We start from the raw sequence: 15321 nt of genomic DNA, 5'->3' as shown, positions 1-15321 counted from the left end.
GCGCGCATATGTAGTTTGTTAAACTAAATTTGTACTCTTGTTATATCAAGTCCCATGTAAATGTTTCAAAAAATCTTTTAATAATGATCTTTTTTATATAATTAACTTTTTGACAATCATTCATCTGAATTTAAAGAATTTTCTAATTTCTCCAATCCATGGTCATCCCGATTATCGTAAGGAAAAATCTGTTGTTTCTCTTTATACATGACAAATCTAGCGGCCAGCATTGCACTGGGCTGTGCTAGAAAAATTTCTTATAGGAGCAGATATACACGCGTTATCCGGCGACTTCATTGAGGTAAGAAGTTTCAATTTATTCAGAATGACCTTTCAGGGCCATGACGCAGCACTGCTGACGTCCAAATTTACCAGTCTAGATTCACAGTCAGTTAATTATTGAAGGGTTATACGTGAGACACAATTTTATTGGGAGATTAGTCACAAGTTATTATTGCGAGGTTACGGAGTAATAAACTGTTGGGAGGTTACGCTGAATGTGAATGATATACATATTTTTACTGTTAGGAGGTTACAGCCTTCATGGAGCCACCACCGACCTCCACAGTGTCTTGTTGACAACTAGGGTCCATGATTCAAAAATGGCTCTGAGCACTATGGGACTTAACTTCTGAGGTCATCAGTCCCCTAGAACTTAGAACTACTTAAACCTAACCAACCTAAGGACATCACACACGTCCATGCCTGAGGCAGGATTTGAACCTGCGACCGTAGCGGTCGCACGGTTCCAGACTGTAGCGCCTAGAACCGCTCGGCCACTCCGGCCGGCAGGGTCCATGAATTCGTGAGATCTGCGCTACATTCGAACCTTACCAACAACTCTCATCAATCGAAATCGGGACTCATCTGATCAGGCCACGGTTTTCCAGTCGTTTAGGGTCCAACTGATGTCATGAGCCCAGGAGAGGCGCTACAGACGAAAGAAGTGGCTTGTAAGGCGCTTGTTCGCGCGATTCTTTGAGTATTTTTATCTATCTGGCATCCCTATCAGGTAGCACTGATTGAGGAGATAGAGAAGATTCAACGAAGAGCGGCGCGTTTCGTCACGGGGTCGTTTAGCTGGCGAGAGAGTGTTACGGATATGCTAAACAAACTCCACTGGCAGACATTAGAAAAGAGGGATTGTGCATCACGAAGAGATTTACTATTGAAATTTCGGGACAGTACAGTTCAGGAAGAGTCAGACAACATATTACTTCCCCCCACATACATCTCGCGTATTGACCACGAGGAGGAAATTCGAGAAATTGGAGCTGATACTGAGGCTTACCGACAATCATTCTTCCCACGTACTTTTCGCGGGTGGAACAGGGTTGGAGGGATAAGATAATGGTACCGAAAGTACCCTCCGCCATACAACATTAGGTAGCTTGCGGAGTATGATGTAGATGTAGACGTGCTGTTACCAAAGACAGTCGCGTCGATCATCTGCTGCCACAGACCAATAACATCAGATTTTGTCGCACTGTCCTAACGGATACGTTTGACTTACTCCCGACATTGATTTCTGCGGTTACTTCACGTAGTTTTACATATCTGTTACCACTTACAGCCCTAGGCAAACGCCTCTGCTCTCGGTCGTTACGTGAAGACCGTCGGCCGCAGCGTTGTAATGCCTGAAATGTGATATTCTCGGCACACTCTATACACAGTGAATCGCGGAATATCGAATTCCGTAACAATTTCGGAAATTATATGTCCTATGCGTCTAGCTCCAATTACCATTCCACGTTATGTGGCTATAATCACGCCCGAGTCCTTTTCACACGATTCATCTGAGTACAAATGAGAGCTATGCCAGTGCACTGCCCTTTGATACCTTGTGTACGCGATACTAGAGTCGTCTGTATACGTACGTATCGCTAGTCCATGACTTTTTGTCACGTCAGTGTATAATGATCAGCTGGTAACAGGGGTGATTTCGGCTCTCGTTTGAACTGCAATATCTTAACAAATTCTGCAGTTTTAGACAGACTAGTCATGCTGCGTTAGTGAAACTCAGTGACCGCCAGATATTTGTAAAGTTACTTTTGCAAATATGCTGAGGGACTCAGAGCAAATAATTACTAGTCATTATGCGTTGTAACGTGGCAGACTAGGAAATAATATTATGAAGTTATCGATCGCGTATAGATCACAGTTATGATGATCAATCTTGTTGCTTCTTGCATACAAATTTATACTTACATTATGTCCAAGTAGGTTTTCAAATCATTATTTTCACAGACACCTACTTTTATAGAAATTTTTAGAAAAAAATTATATGACGTCAATTCCTGATATCACATTCACAGATCACTCACTTTGAAAATAATAGATGATTATTGCTCATTACTACATAAAGATGCAGTATAACTGTTAGTTTCAAAATCTACTTTGTAATTAAAGATTAATTACATATGTTTTGGAATCAATTGTTATCATAATGTGACTCATGAAATTTAAACAGAAAACTACATTCAGTTACATTGTAAGTTATGTGGACATAATTTATATGTGCTTTAGCACATTCTTAAAAAAAATATTGGAACTGTATTACATATTCAAGCATGATCAGATGGAAAGTTTATCACATGGAAAACTACAAATTTTTACTGTTTAAGAGCTAACAAAAGTTGTAAAATGTCTCAATTATTATACTTTATAAATGCTTCAGTCTGGTTTTTTAGTCTGATTGCATTCATGAGAGTCTATGTTTAGTGTTAATGTCTGAAACGATGTGCTATTTTCCGTTAAAATTTGTAACGAGTTTGTTTTGTTGTGGCGAAACTAGAAAGAATAAACGGAATACTAAATGGAAATATTTGTCTAGTTATTACGCTTCTTTACAAAAAGAACTCCCAGGTACGACTGAATTATACTTCCAGAAGATAAGTATCCGTTTAAGAAATGAATTATTTGTGCGTTACCACTCAATGCTTTTAGTTCTCTATGATCTACATTCGCAATGTATGCCAATCAAATCATCTACAGTATTTTCAAATTCCAAACGAATATTAATGATTTTTCGTGCACCAATGAATGATAATGCCGCAGCGTTTCACGCAAAGTCCAGCGTCGACGGGAAGGGTCCCTTTGTCTCACGTTAGAAACTAAATGTTTTTAAAGTCGAATTCTAAGCTGTCCGAATTTAGTCAAGTCGATATTCTACTTAATGATATGTACTGAAAGGGACAAAAATACGAAGAGCAACCGACAGTCTTGAAGCGAGTAAGCAGCACTTCAGTGTGGCGGTAGCAGACAGACAAGAGGCCAGGAGGGGCAAGTCAGGAAGCAAGACGTGGACAACCAATGTTTGCCCGTCTTCAATGTCTGTTGTTATCGTTTGCATTATAGAATGATCGACAACGAGTCACGGAGCGATGGAAATATTACAGCTCGATATACTACAGTAATATTTACAAATTATTTTTCACTGTGGTCTACTGGTTCAGTTTAAATACCCGTAACACGAAAATCTCGACTCTGTACCACTATGCTTTAGGCTTAAACATGGAATAAGAAAACAGCCGGCTCCAATGTTTTCTAGCTTTTGTCATATCGGTAATTAAGGAATTAAAGACATTAGCTGTCAGTCGGCATTGATTTATATCAAGAGGGCAAGTTGAAGATTTGTGCCGGACTGGTATTCGAACCCACGTCTCCTGTCAGATACGCTGACCACTACGCCATACGGACACAGCAGTAAGCACAATCGCATGGACTACCAGAACATATCTCCCTTCATAGCCAAATTCTCAACTTTTATCACATGTCGGCTTCGAATTCCAGTGGGGCACAAGTTTTCAACTTGATGTGGGCTCGTGCTTGGTCTGAACTCATTAGGCTTTGGACCCATGTTGCATAGTGTCCGTGGTGTAGGCTAATGACTTCTGTTTATGTTGCGATGCGTACTTGCATCGAAGGACTAAGAATCTTTGATGTCAACAAAAGAATAAAAATGAGTGGTTTCAAATGGTTCAACTGGCTCTGAGCACTATGGGACTTAACTTCTTAGGTCATCAGTCCCCGAGAACTTAGAACTACTTAAACCTAACTAACCTAAGGACATCACACACATCCATGCCCGAGACAGGATTCGAACCTGCGACCGTAGCAGTCCCGCGGTTCCGGACTGCAGCGCCTAGAACCGCACGGCCACCGCGGTCAGCCTGCGTGGTTTCAGAGTGTCTCCTTGTGTATTATGTATATCTGATTTTTTTTCCAGATCTCGATGGCGTCTTCTAGAACAACAACGCTTCTAGCTACAATGCACATCCTGCAAGATTCTACAAAATCCAGGAGGAAAGTATCGAGAAGCGTTGTATTGCTTGGTGATGGATATTTGACTCAGATAATTGCCTGTAAGCAAAGACAAATAAAACAAGTTAAATAAACGGGAAAGTGACCGTTGCCGGATTTAAAACCGATCATCTCGACAGCGATCGGTATATACAGAAATATTATGAAGTAGCGGCATGCAAAGTTTCGCGAGGTGGCTGTCTTCCAAAGCCATGGACTCTTTATCTATGCTCCGGCGTTATTTACTGCCAACGCAACCTTGGAGGCGCGAAATAACAGGCTTGGGAGAAAGTAGCAATGGCATGATAAGAACAGTGGGTGAACCTAAGGAACGTGTTATTCTCGGTAATGACATTTGGATGATTTATGGTTGACCTGCTAGTCATGAATTACTTCCCTGGCACGTGAAAGACACGTTCTGATGAACAAAGGGCAGATACTCATCGGTTTCTTGTACACATTCAGCAGTGTAGTAGAACAGTCATCAGTACGAAGGTTGGTTTGTGCACCACAGTTCCTTCTAAACATGATTTAGTTGGAGGCTCGGTGCCCTTACACTTCTTTGGTTTTAAACTGGATCTTGCAGCCAGTTGTCACGAAAGAACAAATGAGTGTTATGGAACATGTGACGTCGTTGACCGCTAATATTTATCTGTGTGCAACAGTAACCTCTTCAACCACATTATTGCGTGGATAGCTTCTGTTACCATGAGGGAGAAGTAGTCTACAGAAGCGAAAGATACGAAAATTTTACATGGGTACGGTACTGGAATAAATGTACAGGCCAACTCGTACTTGTACGGACATAACAGACAAGCACATAATACATCACAAAATAGTCACGCTCACGACAAATCTGACTGCTGACTGGGACGGTCAGTCGTTGGTACTTTGATATCCCATGATGTAAACGGACATCTCTGGCGTCTGCCTCAACTTCAGAACCAACATCCATGGCAGAGATTAAACAAATAAATGTACTATTGTAGAAAGTCGTTGATATACACCGAGCTGACAAAGTCATGGTATAGCGATATGTACATAAACAGACGGCAGTAGTTTCGCCTACACCAGGTATACAAGAGCAGTGCATTGGCGGAGCTGTCATTTGCACCCAGATGATTCATGTGAAAAAATTTCCAACGTGATTACGGCCGCACGACAGGAACCAACAGACTTTGAACACGGAGTTGTAGCTGTAGCTAGACGCATGGGGCATTCGATTTCGGAAATCGTTAGGGAATTCGATATTCCGAAATCCACTGTGCCAAGAGTGTGCCGACAATGCCAAATTCAGGCATTATTTCTTACCACGGACAACGCAGTGGCCGACGCCTTTAACGACCGAGAGCGCGGCGTTTGCGTAGAGTATCAGTGCTAACAGACAAGCAACACTGCGTGAAGTAACCGTAGAAATCAATGTGGAACCTACGACGAACATATCCGTTAGGATAGTACAGTGAAATTTGGTGTTAGTTAGCTTCGACAGCAGACGGCCAACGCGAGTGCCTTTCTAACAGCACGACATCGCCTGCAGCGCCTCTCCTGGGCTCGTGACCATAACGGTTGGACCCTAGACGACTGGAAAACCGTGGGCTCGTGACTATATCGGTTATACCCTAGACGACTGGAGACCGTGGCCTGGCTAGATGAGTCTCGATTTCAGTTGGTAAGAGCTGATGATAGTGTTCGAGAGTGGCACAGTCCCCGTGAAGCCGTGGTTTGAAAAACGTTCTGGACAGTTAGAACGAATGATTTGGCCACCCGGATCGCCCGACATGAATCACCCACCAGGGTAGCCGAGAGCGCTAATGCTCTGCTTCCTGGACTCGGGTAGGGCGCCCCGGCCCCAGATCGAATTCGCCCGGCGGATTAACGACGAGGGCCGATGTGCTGGCCAGCCTGGATGTGGTTTTTAGACGGTTTGCCACATCCCGCTAGGTGAATACCGGGCTGGTCCCCATGTTCCGCCTCAGTTCCACGGCTCGCAGACATCTGAACACTTTCGCACTATTCCATGGATTACACTCGACGCAGACAGTTGGGGTACACTAATTCCGTCCGGGGGGTACGGGGTGACGGCAGGAAGGGCATCCAGGCACCCCTTAACCATTAACATGCCAAATCCGATTAACGATGGCTGACCCTGCGTAACTGCAGGACAAGGCTCAAGCGATAGAATAGAATCGCGCGACAAGAATCCTATCGAAAGTTTAAGGGACACAATCGACAGGTCAGTTTGTGCACAAAATCCTGCACTGGCAGCACTGGCGCAGTTGTGGACGGCTATGGAAGCAGCACGGCTCAATATTCTTGCAGGAAACTTCCAAGCCATGCCTAGTTGCTGCGCTAGGCCAGACTACAGGATGTCCGACACGGGAGGCAACCAATGACTTTTGTCACCTCAGTGTAAGCCGACATGTAGTTACAAAGTGCACACAGTCTAGAAAATGATTCGATTTCGCTAGATATAGGAATTCGTCTGTGTAAAGGCTGACTTAATATGCGTGTAGAATGTGAAATGTGTAAAGACCAGCAAAGTTCGTTTCTGGGTCCACTCCTGCTCTTAATATACGTAAATGACCTTGCAAAGACATTAAAATACAAACAAGAAACGTTAACGTTATCCTGTGACATAAATATACTATTCAAGGACAAATAAGGCGGTAGTTGAACGCACATTCAGCTGGTTTGTAGCACACAGGCTTGGTCTACAACTTGGAGAACGTGTGTTTTGAAATTGAAAACAAAAATGCCCAACATATAACATTAGTTCAAATGGCTCTGAGCACCATGGGACTTAACATCTGTGGTCATCAGTCCCCTAGAACTTAGAACTATTTAAACCTAACTAACCTAAGGACATCACACACATCCATGCCCGAGGCAGGATTCGAACCTGCAACATATAACATAATTACACATTTCAGATACTAAATGAAAAACAAGGATAAAACCTAAAATAGTGACAGTTCGTTGATAAACTAATTTAGAAGCTCAGTTCGACAAATTTTGATTTTTAAGTTCCCTTTTCACTGAGAAACAGAAAAAATGCTACCTTGTTTCTACCCTTTTGTCAAAAAAATGGCTCTGAACACTATGTGACTTAACATCTGAAGTCATCAGTCCCCTAGAACTTAGAACTACTTAAACCTAACTAACCTAAGGACATAACACACATCCATGTCGGAGGCAGGATTCGAACCTGCGACCGGAGCGGTCGCGCGGTTCCAGACTGAAGGGCATAGAACCGCTCGGCCATACCGGCCGGCCACCCTTTTGTCATTCTAGTCCTATGTAGTCATCGTCTGGAGTATTGTTCCCGAAATGAAAGTCCTGCTACAAAAGCAAGCAATAAGAATATTGTGTAAAGTACAAATAGTTTGCAGAGACCTGCTCAATGGCATTACTTTCAGGCACTCACATCCTGTTAATTTGAAACAATTTCAAACGAACAGGAATTTATAGAGCTATAAGACAAGACATGGGAAATTTCACTTATACACTTCCATCCTTGTCAAGGTTTCAGCGTGAGATTGTGTATTCTTGTACAAAGCTCTTTAATCAGCTGCCTGCAGATATGAGGCAGTAAAGTAGGGAATCCCAGAAAATTCGAAATAAAATTGCACACGCTTGTTACTAGTCACTCCGTTGTAAATTACCTGATTATATACATACTGCAGGATTGGATATTCTTATTAATACCAAGATAAGTAAAACATCCGCGGCAAATAAGCCTCTATTCTTAACAGCACACAGATAACTTATCTCGTGTCAATGTTTTCAGTGCGCTCATGTAAATACTAAGCAAACCATAATTAATGAGCAGCACATTCTAGGAAGGCAGCAAGGCTTATTCAGAGTAACGGCTTCTCTATTAATTAAATTTTTTTTTGTAGATACAGGCTTATAGATTAATGGTAATGAATAGTGACCGTATTTTATACAAGTGGTTTCCGGCAATTACTTGTATCACGTAGTCTATAGCGTTACTCGTATCGCATCTCAGAGGGTCCTTCTTCGCAATAAGATTTTCTCTTACTATACATGATTTCTTTAATAGGTTAAAAAACTTGTTACAGTTCTATGCTCCAAATCACATACACGGGTGGTTAGGAGTGTAAGTGTAGATATTTTAATTCGTGACTGTGGACAGTAAACCGAAGAACGTTACATCAGTATTTATTTCATTTGCAGTCTTATATTTATAGCTATTAAGAGTAGGAGGTTTTTAGGTTGGTTGGTACCTTGAAGTACACGCGGCAAGAGCAAGCCACTAATGCTTATTTTCTCCTGGGCATCAGGTCAGCTGCTGAAATGTGGACGCATGGACGCAAAAAGATTAGTCCACTTAGTGGTCCAGTTACGACAGTGCAAAAAACATCTGGTAGTAAATCATGTTACGAGCTTGTGGAAAGACTGTTCGATGCAGAGAAAAAACAACTTACACACTGAAGTGTGTACATATTAAGGTACCAATGACCACAATATCCGCACTATACTCCTAACACTATGTCTCTGGTGTATATAGCAATACCATGCAATCGAAGATGCATCGCTGCAACTAATCAGTGCGCCACAAATTACTGATATCAAAATAACAGTTTTAACGGCAAATGTCGTCTGAAGATCAGCAGTTCTGACCGAAACTGATGATCGTACAAAGTATGTCTTTGTAAGTCAGCAACTGGTGCAGTAGCAGAAATGCTATTTGTTGTATTGTATAAGTTTAAGGCTAAATAGAACAATACTATTCACTGAATTTCCAAGTTCGCTGTGGTCAGTGATTAGAAATTCTCCCCGAAAGAGAGGTGGCAAATGGAAGGCCTTGCGAAAATCTTTCCTGCAAGCCGCTTCGTTATATCATTAAGTGCTGTGAGACCGTCTTGTCACGAAGCTCTGTATGGCCCGGATATGCTACGCTGACGACACTTTGGACAAAAGTGGCCGCATTGTTACTCGACTAATCGAAAGAATATATTCGGCAAACTTAAATACGGTGGCCGGACGGTATTTGACGTCCACTCCTCAGAATCCATGTCCAGCGTCTTCTACTGAAGTACAAACCACTATGAAGTGAAGGAAAGAGGATGCTTATCAATGTACCACATCTTTTTCCCGTTCCGTTCAATAAAGGAGTGCGAGAAGACGGACTGCTTAAATACCTCAGTGCACGCTGTAATTAGTCTAATCTTGTCTTAGGCTTCCCTTCTGGTGGTCTCCAGGGTCTTCACTTAAAACTGGTCCTTTAAACTTTGTAAACAGGCTTTCACTAAGTTGTGCACGTATCCATTGAAGCATCTACCAGCTCAGGTTCTCCAGCACCTCCGTGACCCCCTCCCGCGGATCAGACAAACCCGTCACGTTTCGCATTGTCATCCTTTGTACATATTCCCTGTTTATCTTATTTGGTATGGATCACACAAATGGTTTGTAAGCAATCCCGTATGCAACTGAACACATTTTCCCCGTATTCTGCCAATGAACCGAACTCTGCCACCTGAATTACCTACAGTTGAGACTGTTGGCCATTCCATTTCATATGCTTACAAACTGTTACAACCAGTTATTTATATGGGCTGAATGATTCCAAATGTGACTCAATGACACGATAGCAGCAGCATTTTGCACGCGTTGTCTAAGGCTACTGTCTTCGATTAGTAATGAAAACGACATGGGTTCTGGGTTCGATCCTAACCACTGCTTAAATTCTGAATAAAGGTCATCAGCAACGGCAGCCTAACACTTCCGGTATAATGAGTCACCTCGTTCTGACATTTGTCAAAGAGGGCGGAGGAGCGGACAGAGTTTTAGGGCGACCTGTTATCCTTGCCGTGAGAAACTCCCGCTATAACACGAAAGAATCAGCAATAATCAACTGCATGAGGATGCAGAAGGCGATGGGTACCACTGCTTTAAGACACGTAATGTGTATCGGCAGGATATGTGGCCTGTAATTAAAAATGTAAGTGGGGATACAAAAGGTTCCGTTCGAAGGCCGTACAGTCTCGAACCGGTGGCAGTCAGGTAAAGTCGCCTTGAGCACTGAGGCAACCATTACATGGGCGTACTAGGGCGCACCATGTTGAACATACCCGTTTGGCAAAACAGCGAGTCCTGCTGCGTGAAAAAATTCGTAAATGCCTACTGTACGTTTTCCTCCGACAGGAATCGTTGACCCTTCAAGGGCTTTTTTAAGCGATGAAAGGCGTGATAATCGCAAGGGAGGAGATCAGGACTACAGGGCTAGTGGTCAAGTGTCTCTCACTCCAGTTGACATAAATTCTGTGTAACATCTGCGATACGGAGAGGTGGGTTATCACGAAGCAGGAGCACACCTTGTCGCACCATCCCACGACGGTGGTTTTGGACAGACGTGCTACCCCATACACAGTCTTTATTCTCCTTCGGCAGCCAAGTAAAGAAATACAGTACGTCGGTCCTATATAGACGCATTTGGTAATAGTGCCATAGTTGACGTTTCCGCATTTACTGCACGCACGTCGGAAAGACACTACTGCCAAAATTGTCCCTTACCTACACATCGGTGCTTATACACCGGCACTAAGTTGCATATAGATGGCAACAACGCCCTCAGACGAAAACGTTTTGATCGCTCCTTATGCTGTAGTTCCGCATTAGTTCCCTAGAAGAGAACATGCATATAAAATCAGTTGGAACAACACAAACTGCAGTTATCGTAGAGACTGCTACCCAAGATGACCGCAGAAAAAATATGGAAGAAAACGAAGGAAATGGGCACCATCGTGTACGAAGGTCTCAGAAAACGAAAGGCTCTAATTATAGTCCACAGAGTCTATGACTCAATCAGTGACAACGAATTTCTCGGGAGTCTCTATGAGCAGAACCTAAGCAACGAAACGTTTAGAGAAGAGTTCGAGCAAGATGCGAAAATTTCCTTCAAAACAGGTCCCAAAGGGCGGGGCTACAACCATCAGGTTGACACCAAAACTTTATTGGTACCTCGCCAAAAAATAAAAGGTCTACATTGACTTCGAGTCACTTAGTGTCAGAGACTTCACCGTTGTGTGAATATTGTACGTGCAACAACTATGGTCACTCCACCACAACATGTAGAAAGCAAGAGGCTATATGCAGCAAATGTGGCCAAGCCGGCCACAAAAAGTCCGAATGCAGGACCAGGGAAACCACAACATGTATTCCATGTAGAAACAGAAGACAATGTAATAAGTCAAAAAGAAGAGAGTGCAGGAATACAGACAGTTACTAGACAGGCTCATAGACAGTAATGACTATGGTAATTAATCAATACACAGTGAACAACACTGAGAATGAAAATATACACGACACTACCACAAGACAGTACAAATCTCCCTCCACTGGAAGCAGAAACTTCCGGCGTGCCATCTCATGGCGCCAACAGCTGGACCTGCTACCGGACATCAAATGCAATTATGATCATACACCCGCACTATTACATACAACAACACTAGCGGAGAGTTACACAAGTTCAAAATGGTTCAAATGGCTCTGAGCACTATGGGACTTAACTTTTGAGGTCATCAGTCCCCTAGAACTTAGAACTACTTAAACCTAACTAACCTAAGGACATCACACACATCCATGTCCAAGGCAGGATTCGAACCTGCGACCGTAGCGGTCGCGCGGTTCCAGACTGTAGCGCCTAGGTGGTGACGATGAAAATGAAAATGATGATGAATAGAGGTGCCCAGTTGATACATGTAACATACATAATCAAAACACACCAACAAATGGAACCACCACAACAGCCGCCAAAGAGCAAAGCGATAAACCCCCACCAACATTCAATTCTCAATCTTACAACAACAAACCAAATCAAAAGAAACCTACTCCCAGTGCACAGCTGGTATCGTAACACCAGTAAAACCAGAAGAAAAGCGTCTTCCAAAAACGGTGCGAAGTATTTTTAGAGCTTTGCGTGTGCCAAAAGAGGTTATTAATGCGTGTGACGTAGTGACGATAGTGCAACATTAAGATACACAGCACACGCCACAAAACGCCGACCACGGCACACCACCCGCCACCACACCTACGTCCCAGGGCGCCGACGTGAGGTCGTACTTCGACTACATTCAAACTGGTAGCAGAAGCTACGTACACGTTAAACACCCGTAGCATCACTTATGAACATTCTTTAGCGGAATCCAATGAGGAGCAAGCAAGTTAGTGCTGAACTTCCCAAAATAGTTAAAGACATAATATAGATATACTGTTTCTATAAGAGCCATACACCAACCAAGGCAAACTAACATGCTTTCTGACAAATGTGATAACCATAACCGGTAGTCAGGCAGCAGTTTCCATATTAAATAAACATATAAATATAGTTAAAATAACTGAATTATGTAATGAACACTTGGTAACAATTAAATTTTCATACCGAGGAGATATATGGATAATTGGTTCACTGTATGCCCAATACTGTCATTCCATAGCGCCTATGGCTAATAGCCGAATACAAACGAGGTAAGAAGGTTCTCATATGCTCGGACATAAACGCCAGATCCACTCTGTGGAATTCCAACATAACAGACGACAGAGGACGCATAGTAAACGATGTCCTACCGTAAACGCGACTACACGTAGTTAACGTAGAAGGGAACATACGGACACACGGAGGACATGACGGATCGAAAAGTAATATAGATATCACATTCGTAAATAACGGTACCAGAGAACGCATATCGGACTGGAAAATGCAAGACCACGTTATTGTCAGCGTTCACAACGCGATCACTGTGAGACTAACAAGACAAAACAACAAGACCAAAACAGTACACACCTGACACTTACTATTCCATAAAGCTGACTGGGAGAGACTAAGAGGAACAGCACAAGACGGAAACCTTGAAACCATCGCCGGAAGCATTGACTTCAAGGCACACATGCTTACCGATCTCATCACAAAAGCATCACGAAGGTTGTAAAACAAACTTCACACAGTTTGTGTCAGGTTGATCTTTTCATCTGATAGCACTGCGTAAGTATTTTGTCAAAGAGGTTTTCACAAGCAGTGTTCCTGTAGCTATGGGAATTATTGGTTGAAAACGAGTTTAACACCAATGGGTACAGTACTGATAAATATTCAGAATGATTATCAACCTAAGTCTGAGTTCATCCACAAACTGAGGCGTATTTATAATACTGAAGCTAGACTGTGTATCCTTGTCTTCCTTGAGTGGGCTTTGGAGGGCGTTTACACACACATATACAATGGTATACAATACTATGAATACTTCGAACGCAATAGTTAACGTTGCTGTCATAAACGAATTTAGTTTTTTTAATTCTTCGGGATCTTCAGTGTGCAGTATGTGTTGTAGATACAGTCTTAGACAAAAAAATTGACCGCTGAGTCGTTCATGTAAGTTGGACAATACAGTCGTGCTCCCCTCAGAATTCTATGTCTGGCGTTATGCTCGATCTGTCAACTTTGTAGTCTGCAGCATTTCCTGGAGGAAGTCAGTTCTGAGTATTATTAGTAACTAAGCTTCAGTCCCTAAACCTAGTTACAGAAATGCGAATCAGACGCATTACGTATTCCAGGCCATAGCAGCTGCGTCTTTGAGACGCCAGCTATGGTCACTTCCCAGCCCTCTGTAGGCTCACATTGGTTCGTCTTCTTCCTGTTGGTACTGTAACTGAGATTTGGGAACACGGCAAGGTATGTTTGGCAACTCTGTGATCGACGAGTTACTTCCTGGAGTGGACAGAATTAGGCATCAAAGTTCACTTGATTCTTCCTGTCATTTCCATTCAATAATCTAAGTTATTATCACTTGAGATGTAACAAAAGATTGTAAATTTACGGTTTTAGGCCCAAGAAATTCGTTGCACGTGGAAATCGCAACTAATGTCGTCCTTTAAATAGCTGTTCACGAGTTCTAGGCACTATTGGCCACGTAAGAAGATGCCAAAACAATGACCTCTTCCCTGGCTCTGTGGTTATGACCTGTGAAAAAGCGTTTGTTATGGTTCGCAATTCCAGTCTCGCTGACAGTAACGTTTTTATCCCTTCTGTGAAACAGCTACAGGCAGTCAGATCAAACATCGATAAGGAAATCGCAAGAAAATACTTTCGGCTCATAGTGCAATGGTGAAAAACTTACAATACTGCACTACAGTTGACGCCTCTTTCCGCTGCTAACAAGCAAATGTTGGGTCTCTAGGAATACATAAATTAATTTATGAAACGCCGCATTTGCGTACCTCTTGAGTGTGACACAGCATACTAATTAAACACAGTCCCAATCGCAATCGAAGTGAGTAGTATTTTACTAATTCGTGCCGATAGAGGCACGCTTGTGTACAGTTTTATTAAAACAGACTTTCGTCATAAGGTTATCGTGGGAAGTTTTATTTCATTTCTTATAATACAGTGCACAATTTTCGTAAGGTTTCTTTTAGTGTTGTTAAAACAATAGTAAACATGAGAGAGAAATTAATCATCAATGATATATTCCAATTCTCTAGTGTTCTTTATAACAGTCTCACAATGCACATGCAGTTTTTTGATTACGTGCATGTAGAAAACTTGGTCTGAGTTAAAGCTGTCAAAAAAGGTTTGAAGAAGAATAAAATACCACTACCACACGACAGGTAATGCAGAAAATACTTTTCTGGCGTATTTTGGCACGATGCGCTCTCCCCATACATAATACAAAAGTTTCGAGATGCATCTGCAGCCTGGCCGTCTATTAAACCTTAAAAGTACAAAATGTCGCAGAAGTTAGCCCTTTTTCCACATGCGACTATTTTGGGTTGAGAAGTGAAGGAAATCGTGTTGAAAGTTCCATTAGATCGATAACTTCAGCAGACAGCAGAATTGCGTTTTAAAAAATGTAGCAGTAAATGTACTCGTACTCGCGATATCTTATCTTTGGTGCACGACGCTTACCATTACGCTACTAGCTGTCAGGTAGGTATAGCACATCTAGCAGTCAATAACAATTCCTCCAGAACTTCCGCATTCCACAATGCTGTGAGATAATACGT

General features: G+C 42.5%; 1 protein-coding gene across 1 annotated transcript in view; it reads right to left on the bottom strand.

Annotated features, from left to right (window-relative positions):
- LOC126412595 (venom serine protease-like) overlaps positions 1 to 15321 on the bottom strand; it is a 306758-nt gene that overhangs the window by 104932 nt on the left and 186505 nt on the right. The gene's annotated exons all lie outside the window — the stretch shown is intronic.

This window comes from Schistocerca serialis, chromosome 1 (genome assembly GCF_023864345.2).
Source record: "Schistocerca serialis cubense isolate TAMUIC-IGC-003099 chromosome 1, iqSchSeri2.2, whole genome shotgun sequence".
In the NCBI taxonomy this organism is placed as follows: Eukaryota; Metazoa; Arthropoda; class Insecta; order Orthoptera; family Acrididae; genus Schistocerca; species Schistocerca serialis.
The sequence above is the reverse complement of the archived record's forward strand: the minus strand, read 5'-3'. Positions and strand labels throughout refer to the sequence as shown.